The sequence below is a fragment of the Anabrus simplex genome, chromosome 1 (genome assembly GCF_040414725.1).
Source record: "Anabrus simplex isolate iqAnaSimp1 chromosome 1, ASM4041472v1, whole genome shotgun sequence".
Classification (NCBI taxonomy): Eukaryota; Metazoa; Arthropoda; class Insecta; order Orthoptera; family Tettigoniidae; genus Anabrus; species Anabrus simplex.
Window position 1 is genome coordinate 189,141,578 of NC_090265.1, and position 14,478 is coordinate 189,156,055.

Sequence of the window (14,478 nt, forward strand, 5' to 3'; positions counted from 1 at the left end):
ACATTCTATACAGATCAGAATGGAGGGCTACCAAGAAAATGAACAAAGAGAAACTCAATGTACAGGAGATGGGGATGCTAAAATGGGCCCATGGAGAGACCAACCTGCACAAAATTTGGAATCGTGGCTGAATGGTCAATCTCAGAGTAACAGCAATCTCAGAGAAATTGAAAAAAATATCATTTAAACTGGTTAAGTCACCTTCAATGAATATGTGGCTCATAGAGTTGACAGACTTGTATTATTTTTCTTACAAAATTGTACAAAACTATTTTAATCCTCATAGTCAATATTTTACGTCCAATTAAGATGAAACTTCACACATAAATAGACATGTTTCGACCTGGTATTGAGTCATCCTCAGTAAGACATGTATAATGAATTACAAACATAGTAAACACACAAAATGGAAAGTTAGTTAAAAAGTTTTTTAAAAAAGCTTGATGAAATATCTGTTTTCACTCCATTCGAGCATAGAATGTGTGGTGTTGAATAAAAAACGTTGCTCCGTCATTGCAGACTGAAGAACCTAACAGTTATAAATTTGTTTAAAGTTTCAACAGCTTTTGGAATTACTTCTGCTTCATTATACTTTCTTGGACTTTGCAACCGCGCTATGTCCAGTTACTGATTTGATCTTAGTTAGACTGACATACATTGACTGACATACATTGACTGACATACATTCACCGTTTACTTTGGAAGTAGGAAAAGTTTACTACTCCTCATTAGAGTTATAGTATGTCCTTCATTTTATAGATATGATATTCTGATTTCGAGCTGTGCAAAGATTTAATCCATAAAACAGTACATAAAACTATAGTAACCAATAGTAGGACCATGGTATCTTCTCATTGAAGATCTGTACTCTGAGACAATCTTAAGACCATTAGTATCAACCCTGTGCCATGTTGAACACAGTAAAATTCAGTACAGTGAAAGGTACTTAAGGCGCACCCTGTCTACACATGTCTGTTCACATTTTCGGTTAAGCGGGCAATCTGTGGGAACAACACTTCCAGAAGAAAGAGAAAATTCATATATTATTGGTCAGAAGTAGTTGAAAGGTTGCCCTGCACGCTTATTGGTTTTCCGAAATTGAGGTTCAGTCTCCTGTTGCACCACACGTATTCTTCCTCTTGGGAACATGTCATGTGGCATCACTTGGCATATAAGCTTGACTGGGTTCAGCTGGGTGTCCAAGTAGCTCTCATTCCTCTGGGGGCCTTGTCACTTCGTGGGGGAAGATTTTTTATTTTTTTTATTTTCGGCCCATGTTTTAAATTTGTTATTTTTTGGGTGCAGGATTATTCTTTTTATTTTATAGGGTTTTAAATCATTAAAGTTCTTAACTTGTTTTAGTTTCAAGCTACCATTTGGCTCTTAACTTGTTTTTAGTATCAAGCAACCACTTGGCTCTTAACTTGTTTTTAGTTTCAAGTTACCTGTTAACCTTGTAACATTATCTGGTAGCTAGGACATATAGATATGAGACTATCCTAATGTATAAATATTAGAAGAGAGATCTTCACTATTATGTTTTTTTTTAGAGCCTTCAGCGCAATTTATCTATTCTGCATAGTGGATCAGAAGACTGGCCATTTTATTCCTCATTTTCAACATGTTCTTTGAGACTTTAATTTTTAACGTTATGAAGAAAATGTAAATTATAGTTTATATTTTATGGTTCATTATTTTGTGTATTTTCTATTCAGGTTTACATAGAAGAATGTGAGTTCATCATTCTCCTTTATTTTGCTTTTATTATGTTTGTGATTAATTTATTTTTCTTATTTTAATTTTCTTTCTTTAACTAATAAATTGTCACCTTAGAATGCGGCTAAACTTTTTGAAATAAAATCCATAAAAGGCTACATTCCCTCCTCAATGCTCATCTCCCTTTCATATCCATTTTCTTTTTGCTTTTCTTTTCTTCTTATCCTACCTTGCACTTCGATTTTGACTGCAGATATTTCATAGTGTGGGTTTTTTTTTTTTTTTTTTTTTTGCAATTGGACCATGCAGTGGTTACGAACCCCGTCTATTAAATTTAGCACAAACCTCTTGTTATTCTGTCATCTTGTGAAACAGTATCGGAACTGACTTTCATTCTGAAACAGAATCTAGTTCACAGGGAAATAATATTTCTTTTTGTTAATTGTACTAGGAATATGTTTCAAAACAACACAGTAGCTACAGTACTGTAGTTTATGATGCAAATTAACTAACAGCTCACTTTTCAATGTGACGTGACAGCAAGTTTGCCTCAAGCTCTTCAATTGCTTATGTAAATACTGAATGACGAAGATTTTTTATTGACACGGCAATTTATTTCAAGTTTGGACTTCCCTTCTATTGACTTTTACCACAAAGTTTATATGGATGGTGAGAGGAGAATGTAAACAAATGTATATTGAGGAGTGCAGACAATTTAACTATTAGACATACATATGACTACATTACACAAAATCATTGAAGAAGGTGGACATGATCAAAAACAATCAGAACTACTGAAGTATGCATCTGAAGTATACACCTTCAAGGCTGGTTTATGAGTTAACGAGAGAGTCTTTCTTTACAGAATATTTCACATCCATGATGATGCCATCTAATTCACAACATGAAGCACTATTGCAATAGATGAAAGGAAAGAAGAAACTCATTTGGTTGGAGTTCTATTCTACGGCGGCAATAACTTCTTTTGAGTGGACAAAGTCAAGATTTAAACTGAAACACACTGTAACACATTTTGCAGTGCATGAATTTCACCACAGAATTTGTGATATAAAGAAGAATCATGAACCATCTCCAGAATGCATCAGTGAATGGTGTGAACTATTTGCAACAGATATCACGCATTACAGTGAACAAAGAAAGCGTTATCAATTATACAACTATGAATTGAGTGATTCACTTACCTCATAGATATTTCGTGCTTGGCATTTAATTGTTATTTTAATACTGTCTTTCTTTTTCATATATATGGCCAATGGCTATAATAAATAAAAATAAAATAACTCCTTAAGTAAGAATTCCTTTGGCAAGATTATCTGTAACTGCTTAAGTTACATTGCAAGTGATTTTTAAAGTTACACTGCAAGTGACTGTACCGACATCATCCAGATGTGTAACCTTGTAAACACAAAAGTGTGCCTCAATATTAGGGTTACATGTGACAAGGAGGGAGTTCAATTACACACTCGATGTGTGCAGAGCAACCAACAGGGTGCATATCAAGGTGATGTGAGGTGTGAACAAAAGCTTGCAGAGTTTGTGAACATGTGAATTATTGGTTTACCTTCACCAGCTTATGTAACATGACTATTTACAATCAGGTCTACATTTTCTTATGACCCTGTACTCAGTTTTGCCTTTCAGAGATAAATCTGCAAGTCTCTGTAAAAGGGCTGTTACTTCCACCTTGTGAATACAATATCCTGAGCACATTATAGCTTTCAATCTTGTAAAATAAAGATGGCCTGAAAACTGAACTCTGTAAGAATAATTTCATGAAGGAGTCCTCTTCCTTCTTTCGGGATATCATCGATCATAATTGTGAGCTCATTGCATTAGCTTTGCTACATGATTCAATTTCACTAAGTGTACCACCATCCTGGCAGAAAACATATCCTAACTTTCTATTTGAAATTATCCACTTGTTTTAGTTTCATATGCCCAATTTGGCAACTGATCCTCTTAAGTTTCTTCTTACTTGACAGCATTTCAGTCTTGGAAATTTTAATTTTCATAGCATAGTTACTACATTTCTTTCCAAGCTTCAAAATATTTGACTATCAACTTTCAACACAGTCAGCCATGACCACATCATCAGCATAGTGCTCATTAAATTTCAACTTAACTGAATTCCTCCTTGCTATTTATACCTTGTTTAATAATCAGATATCTAAAATAAAAATGAGATGAAGATGCTCAGAAACCCAGGAAAAATACTACCTGCTAATTTCCAGCCTATCATACAAACCGTTGTACTAGAAAGCAAACACCAGGAAGGTCAAAGTGTCACATGATAACCAAACACACAGACTGTTATATAGCCAATAGCTGGCTCAGATTGCTCTTTCTCAAAATTGTTCTTTCTTCAATAGATCTAACTGTGATATAGTAGTAGAATTTACTTCTATTGAATGTAAGAATTTTATCACCATTACCTGCGTTTGGTTAATTGCAAGGGTATATCTTCAATGCACAGAGGTATCCTGCAGTGTACAGACGTGCACATTAATGGTGTCCCGACATAAACAATCAACACTGCCGAACTCCATTACTGAAAAGGAGGGGAGGGAGAGAAGGGGTAGTGTTGAGGCCACTCCAGCACAAAACAAGACGGAAGACAGTGAAGGAGTAGTGTTGAAGGCACAATGACCCACCTTCCCGCTTAACGCATTGCTGCATGTAGGTCCGCTACTAGACTTTGTCGTGATTGAAATGGGCACAGTGGCGGATGAATTGAGGTGCACCATTAGGTAACTTAATCTGACAATTACAGTATCAAGAGGTAAAACAGGTTTTTAACCGAAAATGATTTTACACTAGTTAGGAATATTTTGTAGCTGCGATATATCGGGTCGTAGTCCGACTCATTGGCTGAATGGTCAGCGTACTGGCCTTCGGTTCAGAGCGTCCCGGGTTCGATTCCCAGCCGGGTCGGGGATTTTAACCTTAATTGGTTAATTCCAATGGCTCGGGGGGTGGGTGTGTGTGTGTGTGTGTGTGTGTGTGTGTGTGTGTGTGTGTGTGTGACATATTCAACATTAAAAATCATCCTAGTTAGGGCCCTCATCTTCACAGATATGCAGGACGCCTAGTAAGCCGTCTACTAGGAAAAGACCTGCACCAGGCCTCTCCGGAGGCCATACGCCATTATTAATCGGGCCGTAATTTTAAAATACCTTTTACTGGTTCGTAACTTTGTTCAGGACTTTACTGAAGTTATATCATCATAATTTACCACCTCGGATATAGAATTACGATCAATTCTATAAACAGAAAATTAATATGCTACAATAAGATATTGACGCATAACTGTGTAAATATTTCTTTATAAAAATAACTGAAGATACATTTTACTCCTTGAGCAATAAGAAAATACATCTGAAAATAATTTAATATCATTCAAATTCAATTTCCATAAAACAGAAAGCCGTGTCTTGAAATATACAACAAAAATGCTGTTATTGCAACATCTCAACATAACTAATTATTACAAAATTAACACCTTTTTTTTTTTTTTTTTTAGAGAAATGTCTTATCAAAAATATGAATGGCTCGGGGGCTGGGTGTGTGTGTGTGTGTGTGTGTGTGTGGGGGGGGGGTATTCAACATTAAAAATCATCCTAGTTAGGGCCCTCATCTTCACAGACATGCAGGACACCTAGTAAGCCGTCTACTAGGTAAAATAATAAACATAATGCACTGTCTGTAGATACATAGCCGGGCTGAGTGGCTCGGACGGTTGAGGCGCTGGCCTTCTGACCCCAACTTGGCAGGTTCGATCCAGGCTCAGTCCGGTGGTATTTGAAGGTGCTCAAATACGTCAGCCTCGTGTCGGTAGATTTACTGGCACGTAAAAGAACTTCTGTTGAATTAAATTCCGGCACCTCGGCGTCTCCAAAAAACCGATAAAGTAGTTAGTGGGACGTAAAGCAAGTAACATTATTATAGATACATAATGTCAAGAAAAGAAAAATGGAAATTTACTCAAAACTAATTGTGAAATGGGTATTAAATAACTAAAGAGGTGTGTCAAATACTGAATTTACAACAAGTGTAAGTGACAGGTTCCTCCTCCCTCCCAGAGTTAATAATCAGTTGGAAAAAATTTGGTTCATTCCTTAGATTCGCCCAATCTTGATTGCAGTACATTAACAGAGCCACTCTTGTCCTCTCCTGACCTAGAACCCACATGTTTACCATTCGTGCCCAAACATGTTCTACTACATTTAAGTCAGCCGACTTGGGAGGCCAGACAAGCACGTGAACGTCAGAATGCGGTTTGAAGAATGCTTCTGTTACATGTGCAGTGGGAACAGGGCTGTTATCCTGCACAAACCTGATAACGGGAACTTCTTCTATGGGGTAAATAGCTCGAACACTAGGAAGAACGGCGCCTTCTAAAATGTCAACATATTCACAAGCAATCATATGTGGAGTGACCGCTATCAACTCTCCTGGACCAGCACCACGTATCCATCCCAATACGCCACATGTGACGCGACCCGACTGATTAGTTACCTGGACAAAGGGCTTTTCATAACGCTTTCCAACTGGATGCCAGCAATTCAGCTGTTTACCTGGATCGGAGCAAAATACCTTTTCATTCAACTAAATTGTAATTTCCTATTCCTGTCGTGGAGTAACACTTTCTTGTAGTGCAAAACCTACATGAAGTTCTCTGTGGATAGGAAGAAAGTCACCCCTTTTTCGCAGCTCGGCGATTGTAATACCTGCCGCGTGAAGTCGGCGACTCACGGTAGTCTGGCTTACTGGAAATTTCAATGCGGCAATAGCATTATCGATAGTTGCAAACAGAGAATTGTCCATAGTTTGAACGATTCCAGAATCCTGTTCGGCAGTAGTTCTTTTTTGTTTTTGTTTTGCTATTGGCTTTACGTCGCACCAACACAGATAAGTCTTTATAGTTTTTTAGGTCTTTTTCCTTGATTTATCAGTTTCATTTTCCGTATTGACAGTTATCGTATGTTATACACAAGAAAGTTTCCACCTTTTCAATACAAATTTATTTAATAAAAATTCAATCTACAGTACCGGTTTCGACCTTTTTACCTACGGTCATCCTCAGCTGTACACTATTACCTTCACATAAGTCAAGTTTTATTGATTTGCCTTGTCCATTATAAAAATCTTGATATAGAGTATGTCTTACGTTCTAATTGGGCATACTTAAAGTTAAAATTGACTATATATACAATCTAAAATAACTGTGGTTGAATCTTTTTAGGCCTAAAAATCGTGCAGGTGAATTATTATTAAATATACAGGTACATTATCATTTTAAAATATATGGTACATGTTGAATGGCATGTTAAAATATACAGTTCATGTTAAAATCTGTTACAATAAATAGGAACACTTTGTTAAATTAAGTTTGGCGTCTTGCATTCATCGAATTTTCTTGTTTTTCCAGTATGAATGGAGAATGTCCGTATTTCATTTGTGAGCGGTGTTCTTATTTTAGTCCTACTATAAATTATGCTTATTCATTGGTTTGATTGACGGACTTCTTCAATTGTTGATAACAAGTTTGTTCTATGGCCAGAGGTAGTTATGTGCAGCTGTGGTCAAATATTGCCAGAAGTATTGGATCTAGTATTTCTTTTTTTCTTTTTCGTCAGACTATTAAAGCTATAATTTGATTTCTTACACCCTCAACCCTTTACAGGACACCTTTTAGTGTAATTGACTGATTTCTTATAGAACTTTATTATTGTGGCAGCTTACTGTCAGGCTGCTTCAGCTGTAGCTCCTCCAAGGTCACAGTAGGAGTGGATTTTGAGAACAACAAGATTATGGGGAGGCTCCTTTATTAATAGCAAAACAGCAATCAGCTTCAAGGTTCCTCAACTAACCAAATTCAAGACACATTTTGTAAATTCGAAACAAATAGCAGCAACCTTGGAGGGAGTAAATGAAGTGAATACCTGGCAATATTCAGAACAGTGACAAAGGAAAGTTATATATTTATTCAAAAACTTTTTATTAGAAGAAAAGCAGAATATTTTAGTGATAAAAGTGTTGAAAACATTTTTTTACAACATCTGTTCAAATGAATAGAAATAGTTTTTTTTAAATAGGCTAACTATAAGTAGACCCATTTCCCTCTTATTTCACTAACCCATTCAACCATCCACATTATTTTAATATATTTTAAATTATTTTAAATTTACGCAGTATTTAAGAAAAACAAGGTACCTGTTTATGATGTACTTAAAAATATAAACACTTAGTGAATCACCTAAGCAATGTAAAACAGTTGAAGATGTTCTAAAACGGAACGAAACATGTACTGTGTATGATTGATTTGCTAAAATGCAAATGTAAGTACCAAAAAGGTAAAAGATTTTTATTGTTATTAAGTCTTTGTAAATAGGATTTGATACAGGAAATGAAGCTGATTTCTTGCAATAAGTAGTATGTTCCGAGCTGTCAGCGGAGAGATGGCGTGGAATGATATTAGTAGACGAATAAGTTTGAGTGGCGTCTTTAAAAGTAGGAAAGATAACAATATGAAGATAAAGTTGGAATTCAAGAGGACAAACTGGGGCAAATATTCATTTATAGGAAGGGGAGTTAGGGATTGGAATAACTTAACAAGGGAGATGTTCAATAAATTTCCAATTTCTTTGAAATCATTTAAGAAAAGGCTAGGAAAACAACAGATAGGGAATCTGCCACCTGGGTGACTGCCCTAAATGCAGATCGGTATTCATTGATGATGGTCCATTGATACCCGTTTCAAAGAACATGAATGCAATATTCGTCTCAACCAATGAGACAAATCGGCAAAGTTGAGCACGCTCTAGCATCGGGTCATGATGTCATGTTCCAAGATGCTCGAGCTCTTACCCTCATTAGACACTACAGGTCCAGGATTATACGGGAAGTTGTGAAAAACGTAGAAATCCTAACAATTTCAACAGGGACACTGGCTATCAATTAAGTAATACCTGGTTGACAGCCATTAAGAATTTATGTAGGTAGTTCCCTTCCCTGTCCCTTCACTATTTTTATTTTGTCTCGGTGTTTTCCAAATTTGTACGTTCCTCGTCACCAGATGTTTCATTCCAGGCTTGTGTCTATGCCATACACCTGTCAATGTCATATGTTACGTACACACATTATGTGAACCGCTTAGACTGGTTCTGATAGTTTGGTCAGCTTTTGCTTCGAACGCTAGCATTGTGCCACTTCCTGGGAGCCACCTGGTGGCGAATGAATGCACCATTTCCACTTCTATTATAACGTCTAAATTCAAAGAGTCATTGTTTAAGAAGCCTTTCTCGTGGTCAGTCGAGATTTTTCTGAGGACGCAGAGCACAGTTCTCTGCGAAACGTAAATCTCACCTTATTTTCTTGACATGGCATAAGCCCAAAAGCCAATACAGTATCATGTCTATAAGTACGGGCCGTGAAAGCATCAATGGCAACAATTTAAAATTTATACCGAATGCAGCAAAACAAATGACAATGAAATGTTATTTAATTGCATTGGTACAATATGTGTGTTCAAAATGTGTACATCATATGCCATGCATTGTTCATAACATTTCTGAGAATTGTCGAGACAAGTTGATAAACTAAGGTTGCTGTAAAAAAAAAAAAAAAAAATATATATATATATATATATATAGTTATCTTCTCTCATGATTTGGAAATATTTGTAGCCACCATGAAAACTGATTCAATTTATCCCCATTTTATCCCCTACATATGCATCTGGGGCCGTAAGATCCAAGGAGCAGAAAGGGTGCAGGAATGGAGTTATGAGAAACTGGGCAATCTCCAAAGTGTTGTTACAGAAGAGTAACCAACTCCCCACTGTGTAGACTGTAGCTCCATCTATTGTTGTTACAGGGATAAACTTCTGGAACAACAAAAACAGCACAAATCTTGCACTAACTGGCTCACTCTCTCCATTCTGTACAGCATCCTCGCCGGCCCATTCACTATAGCCCTACTGCATGTCATTTCTGTTGAAAATTTGTGAGTTGTAAGAAGGGTGTTAATTATATCCTTGTTCTCTGCATCTGCTACCTCGAGTCCAACTTCTTTGAGATCTTGCTTCTAACAACCCACTCCTTATGATCAGAAATAATGTCCCACGATAAACACCTTCTCCACAGCTGTGAGAACCATAAATGCAGAAATTAACACAACACAATGTTGTATACAAGGAACTTGGTATACAGTAACACAACATAAAGTTTATTGCTTCAATAGTTTTATACAGTATTTACAAGAAATATAACTAAATTTTCCTTGAAGCTTGATTAATTGCATGCAGTTAATGCTGATATTGAACGGTAGACTGAAGGTCTGAGGCGTATATACATTTATACAAAGTGAGAGTCCTATATACACATTCAATCCTATCTTGATGAGATAGTCTGTTCCAATGAGAATGTCCTTGGATAGTCGAAAACTATCTGCTGAGTAATAACAAATGTAACTCGTAGCGAGAGTTCGTATTAACAGGAAGCTAGTATTGGGCTTAGACTTGCAAGGAACTTGCATTAATATTCTTCATTAGCAGAATGCTAAGATTGACATCGGAGCACTGGGAGGACTTGAGTGAGTAGCAGAATGCTTGACTCGGGGCTCGACGTGGCTGTGGGAATCAGGGAAAGTGAGGCAATGTCCAGAGGTGAGACCTCACGGCCAGAAATCAGTCCACCTGTTCAAACACATTTTAAAGAGGATGCCTCCGTGTCTGACTTGTGGTGTGGTCTGGTCGTTGGACACTGGGGTAGTCCTGGAGAGGCGAGAAACGTTGCTCCTTATGTAGCGCTGGCTGATGTCACAGACGAGCATGCCAGGCGCAGTGCAGTCACCTCGTAGTCTCTGGAAACATCGGTGATGCGGCAGGCTGCGGAGCCTGTAGGCGCGGAGCTTCAGGTGCGGAGGACACACACAACACACAAGATTCACAATATATCAAAATATTATATACAATAAAGAAATACTTCATCGCTAGGGAAATGTGGACAGCAGATGAGCAATAATTTCACTGTTGTTTTGTTTTGCTGAGTACTATAGTAAAGTTAGTATAGGTTTTGTATTTCTTAACATCACAACATTATTGATGTTAATATTGGAAAATGGATTTCTTTTCTTAGTTACATTATGAACCTAGCTAATATGATTCTTGTTAAGCATAAGAGAAATGAACTCAAAATTCCTCAGACATGAAGTGATAAAATGTATACCTACAAATTACACCAGCCTGCAAATTTAAAACTTCTGATCATTTCATAACATTCAAGTAGAGAGAAATCAGATTTTACAACTAGTGATGAGAAATTTTCAAAAGAACACTGGATCCATGAAATTCAGCAAGATCTCAAAGAAGTTGGACTCGAGATAGTTTAGTTTAGTTTAGTTTAGTTTAGTAATGTTTTATTTTACCTGGCAAGATTAAGGCCTTCAGGCCTTCTCTTCCATCTAACCAGGAACTGAAATATATTACATTGTATTACTTACAATAACTAGATCAAATACAAATTAAATTAAAGGATGGTGAGATTAAATAAAGATTAAATATATCAGATATAACAAAAGGATAAATTCTTAAAACTAATATCCTGCATGTAAAAAAGAAAAAAAAAAAGAGGCAGTACATAAAATTTGATTTTAAAAACAAATCGGATAAGAATTTTAGACTCTCTACCAGGACATCCATAACAACAGAATGGCTGTAAGTAGCAGCATCAAGTTTACAGATGATCCTTACTGGTGCATAAAATGTCTTCCTTGCTTCCTTGAAAGTGCGAATAGCGCTTAACCCCCTGATACTTTCGGGAAGGAGGTTCCACTCACGGCAGGCAATTATTGTGAATGATTTATCGTACCCTGGTGGGAGTTCTATGGGTAGGTAAAGCAAGGGTGGAATTATTAGTAGATCTGGTGTTAAGACTGTGATAAGAGGATAAGTATTTGAAATATGAAGTAAGGTAAACGGCTGTGAAGAATGAAGAATTTTATGGAGATGTCAAAGGGTATGCACAGTATGACGGATTTCTAGTCAGGGCCAAGATAGGTGGTTATATGAAGGAGTTACGTGGTCAAAGTACCATAAATTACAGACGTATCTCACACATGCATTTTGACCACGTTGTAATCTGCTCAATAACTTGCCTTGAGCGTCTCTATAAATCGCGCCACAAGAGTCGAAATGAGGGAAAACCAGAGCTTCTACAAGTATTTTTTTGAGTTTTTCAGGATATAAGTATTTATACCCGCGCAGCATGTACAATGCAGAGAATGTATTTTGGGTGATGTTCGTAATATGCGTTTTCCATGACATGTCATCATCGAAAGTAACGCCTAGGACTTTTACTGATAACGTGAATGGTATGTTAGTATTACACAACTTTATAGATGGAATCTCTGGTCGATTGACCTTCGCGAGTAGTTTCGGGTATCCAAGGATGATGGCTTGCGTTTTTACTGGGTTTAACCTAAGACCACATCTCAAAGACCAAGAAGAAAACGATGTTAGATCCTGATTGATTTTGTCTATGGCCGAAAATATTAGATTTGGAGATGTCTGGAGGTACATTTCTTCATCATCAGCATAAATATGGTATTTGCTGTGCGTTACGGTTTGGGAGACTTCAGTAATGTAAATAGAAAAAGGAGGGGTCCTAACACCAACCCTTGGGGCACACTACACTGCACAGACCACCAAGTTGATTTGTTTATTCTATCTGTAACACACTGCCGATGGCCATACAGGTAGGAATGCAACCAAAGGAGGGCGCTGATTGAGAAATGGAGGTAATACAATTTCGAGAGCAACATGTCAATATCAACAGAGTCAAAAGCTTTGCTCAAGTCTAGGAGTATTAAAACTGTCACTTCCTTGTTGTCCATAGCTTCTCGGATGTCTTCTGTGACCTTCAGAAGTGCCATTGTAGTACTGTGTGCTTGACGAAAACCAGATTTTAGTGGGTCAAGTAAGTTGTACGTCGTCATGTAGTCTGTTATTTGTCTATGAGTGATGAACTCTAGCACTTTGGATAAAGCAGAAAGTATGCAGATGGCTCTATAGTCAGATGGTTCAGAAGGGAAAGCTACTTTTTTTAGAGGACGTATAATGCCCACTTTCCATATTTCGGGAAATGGGCTGTCTACAAGGGAAGAGTTTAATATGTTAATTAGTGCAGGTAATATCACATCCAGAATAAATTTTACCATCTCTATTCCTATACTGTCATTTCCTTTTGCCGTTGATGTTATCCGATTTATAGCAAATCTGATTTGTGAGTGGGTTGTTGGACGGAAGTAGAAGTTTTCTCTATCTGTTCGCGTCTTTGCATAATTCCTGTCTAGAACATCCTGTTTCAGGGCTGCATTTAATGTGCAGTTAGATGAAAAATAATCGTTCAGTTTTTCCAAGTGTATATTTATTTCGTCATCGTCTCGTCCTTTGGTAATTCCAAAGCTCTTTATGGATTTCCACAATACATCTGTTGAAACATTTGGTTGAATTAAACTGTGAGCGTGTCGTAGTTTTGCATTTCTAATCTGTTGGGTCGTAGCGTTTCTCAGTCTCGGATGCAGAGAACAAAAATAAAATTAACACCATTCCTTCGAGCCACAAATTTTCAACAGAAATGACACACAAAAGGGCTATAGTGAATTGAGAAAATTACGATTGGAACGAATGAAAAAGTAGTGCACTGATCACAAGAACCAAATAGTACAAACTTCAAAGTGAAAGTAAACCTGGAATAACTGAAGTGGTTCAATGTGGCCAATAAAGTCAATAAGTGATTTTTTAAATTTCAGGCATGATAATCTGGATCTAAAGTCAGTGTTTCTCTATCACATCAGGTTTCTTTGTAAAATCAAAATTAATATAAAAGACTCACGCACATACAGTATTAATGGTATTAACAGTCTATTATCATATGTAAGGAATGCTTATTTTTCAACATGTTTACTCATCTAAACAGTGGCTCCATGCCTAAATGGTTAGCATGCTGGCCTTTGGTCACAGGGGTCCCGGGTTCGATTCCCAGCAGGTTCGGAATTTTACCCATGATTGGTTAATTTCGCTGGCACAGGGGCTGACTGTATGTGTCGCATTCATCACCATTTCATCCTCATCATGACGCGCAGGTCACCAAATGAACAGACCTGCATCTGGCAAGATCAGATGTAAGGCTTTTCAGGTGTTTGCTCTATCAACCAGAGTTTCGTCTTAGGTCTGACACTAGACTCATCAGAGTGGGATGTGTCAAACCCTACCCACTGACGCTAGGGTGTATGCAGGTGAACTTATCAGAAGCCCATTATAAGAGGCACAGTCTGATGACTGCATACGGGAGATAAATCTCCACAATGGAATTACTGCCCGCCTAGCAATTCCGAATGGAAATTCTAAGTTCCCATGGAGGGAATTAGATATTTTTCCACCAATAATAATAATAATATTTAATGCAGCCAATGGCCATATAATAATACAGTTATAGCCATAGTGGTCAATGTATAGTTCTATAGTTTATATAGCACTTAATATTACAGAATTTTGTCAGCGAGATTTGTCTGCTTTTGCATTTTATCACATTGGTTGCCACAGAGTTTACACTGGTACAGTTCACTTGGATCATGGTAGGTATCTCTCTTGCGGATTTTGTAGTGGAAACCATGGACTGCAAAGCAAGTCATGGTGTGCCTCAGTTCATAGTTAGCCGTTATCCATTCCCTGCTGATCAT

The 14,478-nt window shown here is 37.2% G+C and overlaps 1 protein-coding gene across 1 annotated transcript in view; it reads right to left on the reverse strand.

Annotated features, from left to right (window-relative positions):
- LOC136885511 (intermembrane lipid transfer protein Vps13) overlaps positions 1 to 14,478 on the reverse strand; it is a 1,358,975-nt gene that overhangs the window by 723,833 nt on the left and 620,664 nt on the right. The window lies entirely within an intron of this gene.